Raw genomic sequence first — 4,044 nt, forward strand, 5'->3', positions numbered from 1 at the left:
GTGCTCTTTCTCGCTATCTCTTTCGCTCTCTCTCACACAGTTCTGCATTTTGTCACATTCTGACTTTGCACATCCCCTCGGAGCACATCATCGCCGAGCCGGTGTGCTGAGTCATCAACATGGAGCTGGTTTTGAACCTCGCAGGCTCCCGTGGCTCTCGAGAGCTTCGCTGATGATTTGCAATCCCCCTCTCTGGCTCCCAGGCAACCTGCGGTGTGCAGGGCAGGGCGCCTGCCTATTCTCACAACCACAGGTTGCTAGGATACAACTCTGGGATATAGTAAATGTTAGCACCTGTGTGTGACTTACACCTGTTCACCACTTCAAGAGAATATTTGTTGCATTGTTTTGTTTCTCGTCTTTCTCGTTAGAAGAGAAACGGTTAAATACTTGTGGTAATGATTCACAAAGTATCAGTCTTCTTCCAACAACACAAACGCAGCTTTCCAACCCGCTGCAACAGCTCTGTATTTAAAGACGTCCCAGCCTTTCATGTCTCTAGTCTGACTTGAAAGGCGGAAAATAAAACACGTTGAATCTGGGCCAAAGCAAAGTCTGAATGTTTCATATTCTGCTTTGGAAAACACACATGTGAGCGCTCCCTGTGGCGAGAGCGCCGTAAAGAGAATTAAGACGGCGCTGCAGCCCCTCGCAGCCGTAACGTTCTCCTCCCAGGTCCTCTTTCTACACGTTCCTCATGGCTCCTGTACCTTCTGACCCCACACACCCTCCCCAGGCCAATACAGAACATGTGCTGACCGAGGGGAGAGAATTGTTTCGGAAAGATTGTAACCAATTAAAGGGAGAGGGGCGCTACACTTTTTGAGAAAATGCCGCACACAAGACAAAGCGGCGTGTTTGTAATCTGGCCCCGTGTCTCCTTGCCGGCCCGCGCTCATCAATCCTGGCTTACAGCAGGTGGCAAAGGGGCTGGGAGGAGAGGAGGCTGCGCTCTGCTCCGGGGTCACTTTATCATCCCCCTGCACCAACCTACACCAAAGCATCTTTCGCCCCTATTGCCTCATTCGCCGGGTGTTATAAATGTCACCCCACCCCTCCGTCTGCTCCCATATACTGAGAATCAACACCCCCGGGGACTTGATACATGCTTCTGTCCTTCTCTGTCCACTCTGCCCGCCGCCCCAGAGAGCGCAAGGCTGTTTCCTCAGCACATAATGGACGCCGGTCGTGAAAGCTGCAGCGCCGCTCCCTCTCCTGTGAGCCTGTGGTGGGGTTTATAGTGACAGCTGTAACGGGCTCCCAGGGCCATGTCGGTGCCATGATGCTATCAAAGGGAGAACAGAGAGTCCGCTGAGTGAGATGATGGTGCAATCGCTGGAAAACCTGTTTTAGTCATGCTAAAGCTGAATTTCTGCCATGCTTGCTTGCCTGTACGACACCAGACGACCTCCAGCGTACGATGGCGAAATATCCAGCCTGTTCGCTAAGATTTCCACCTCACAAAAGCCATTCTGAGGCGATTCTCTTTGCTTCCTTATCAAACCAGTTTCGATAGCTTTCAAATAAACAAACGCTGCTTTTTTAAGTCCTGTGGCGTAAACATAGCAGCGCTGCCTTGACACGGCGCTGATCCGGCTCTGGATGACCGCCACCGAAACGCCGAGAGCCCCCAGGGCTGTGAGACGCAGCAGACGAGGCCCAGTGCAACACTGATAAAAGACAGAATCCAGGGAAGGCCTACTGCCCTGCTGCTGCTGCGTGTGTGTGTGTGTGTTTAAATCCCAGCAGGCCGCAGCTCATCTCCTCCTCTCCTCTCCTCCTCTCCTCTCCTCCTCTCCTCTCCTCTCCTCTCTGACTGTTACTTACTGCATGTCTGTAATATGTCCATCTGTCACATTTCTTTTTCCATCTCTTTCTTTCCCCTCAGGGGTGATATTTTTATCTCCATATTTTCTTGCTCTCATTCTTCTTCCCCCCACACGACTCTGCTCCCCTATAGAAACACTCGGCTCTGCTTTTTGTTCCTTTTTTGGCCTCGTTATCCTGATTCTGCACTGCTGACCCCCATAGTATGGCATGCAAGTAGTATAGTAGTATGAACTTAAACTGTCCAGGTAAATGACACTTAATGTTAATATATATAATTATATACAATTATTAAGGCTGTTCAGTAGTTTGTGTAACCACTCTCACTCAAATCATTTATTTGATTTAACATGATATTCTCTTCAGTGTGTTTCCATTGTACTATACTGCATATCCACACACACACACACACACACACATGCTTGCCTTACATATCCAGCAGCATTAAGTCTTTATTGTACTGCCATCATTGCTTGTGACAGCTCAGGTACATTACCACCACATGAATGGATAAAAATTGATTTCTTTGCCTTTGTTCATTTACATGAACGTCCGTGTTCGTTGTTCTCCCCCCGTCCCGTCTGAGGAGACTGCGACACGGGCGCTTGAATAAAAATGACCTTCTTAGCCAACGGACTTAATGTTATTAGGTTTTACTCTGCCCCTGTGTGTGTGTGTGTGTGTGTGTGTGTGTGTGCGTGTGTGTGCGCGCGCTCTCACATTATGCAAACGCTGCTGTCAGGCGAGGACAGACTTTACTAACAGTGACATGCACTGAGAGAGACAGGAGTAAGGATGTGAAAGATCAGGGCACTGCCATCTCTTCTTATTATCACACCCTGATGCTGCACGAGCGGCTGTCTCGGTCCCTGGCAGGTCCACGGACACACGGAATACTTCAACGTCTTTACCGGCAGACAGACGGTGCACACACTCTGATGGCTGCAGGGTAAGAGAGGAGCAGCAGAGTCGTGCGGGGCTTCTTTGTCTGAGTCGGTAGCGTGGACAGCTCCACAGAGGATTTGGCCCGCCGTCTTTTCATTGTGCTGACGGCGGATAGCGCCGCCTCGGCCTTTATTTCGGCGAGTCGGCGGGAGCAAAATATGCACGCAACAGGAATATGAGTGTCTGAAAGCTTAAACCAGCTGTGGCCTGAATGTGTCAGGTTCAAACATCACTGCGTGCGCTGAATGACGAATGGAGCATGAGGCAGGAAGAGCACAAAGAAGCTTTTTGGGGGCGGCATCAGCCTTAATGGAGGCTGAGAGGCGGCCATGTACACCATGTCCCCGCAGATTGTTCTTCCCTTTTTCTCCTTCGATTCCTTTTCTATCCTTCAGTTGCCTAAACACACATTTCAGAGCTATTAGGAGATGTCAGCTGAGCCAAGCCCATAGAATAACATGCGGGCACATAAATATTGACTCGACATCCATATTGCTGAACACTTAAGCCCTATTATCCCCGCTGTCAGATTAAGGGTAATTTCATCCCTATATTCATTTTGGACTCGTGTTTACGCCGCCGACGTCGTGCCGATGTAGTCCCCGGCTTGTCTCTGTTTACATCCACTAAAGATGAGCAAATTGGGTCGTTTTCCAGCGCTGTGCCAGCGTGTGTTGAAATGATGTGTCATTGTCCATCCGAGGCCTGTGGTGTCATAACAGGAGCTCGTCCTTCAGTCCAGTGGTGTGCAGGATGAAACGACTCCCACTCTCCTCTAACTTCACACATACCTGCAGCTCCCTGTGTCCTGCTCCACTTTGTCTCTCTTCATCCCTTTCACTTCCTGACAAACGCGTGTGAACATGCATGCCATGCCCTCACTGGCACCGTTGCCATCACCATGGCTACCAGCGCTACTCCAGCCACGCCACACAAGCGCACCAATTCACCTAATGACACTGAGAAAATGCACATTTTTGATGGCCAAAGGAAAGCTGGCAGTCTGGCCTGGCTTCTTCCCTTCTCATCAACATCTCCCCTCCTTGGCTGCCATTCGTGGAAGACAGAATAGGAAAATGCTAACTCTGCATTGTTCTATGCCCTTGATGAAGCTTGCCACCATAAATGAACAATAAACACGTCTGGCTTTCTTCGCACGGCTCTGACATCCAGTACAAAGTTGCGCAGAGAAGGAATGAAAGCACATTACCTCCCGTTGACATGACTGTGGCACTCCAGCCGTAGTTTGCTGTTAGCCTTGTCTGGAGATCA

This window comes from Genypterus blacodes, unplaced genomic scaffold, assembly GCF_046128005.1.
Source record: "Genypterus blacodes isolate CSIRO-AG114 ecotype Tasmania unplaced genomic scaffold, CSIRO-AGI_Gbla_v1 ptg000032l_1, whole genome shotgun sequence".
In the NCBI taxonomy this organism is placed as follows: domain Eukaryota; kingdom Metazoa; phylum Chordata; class Actinopteri; order Ophidiiformes; family Ophidiidae; genus Genypterus; species Genypterus blacodes.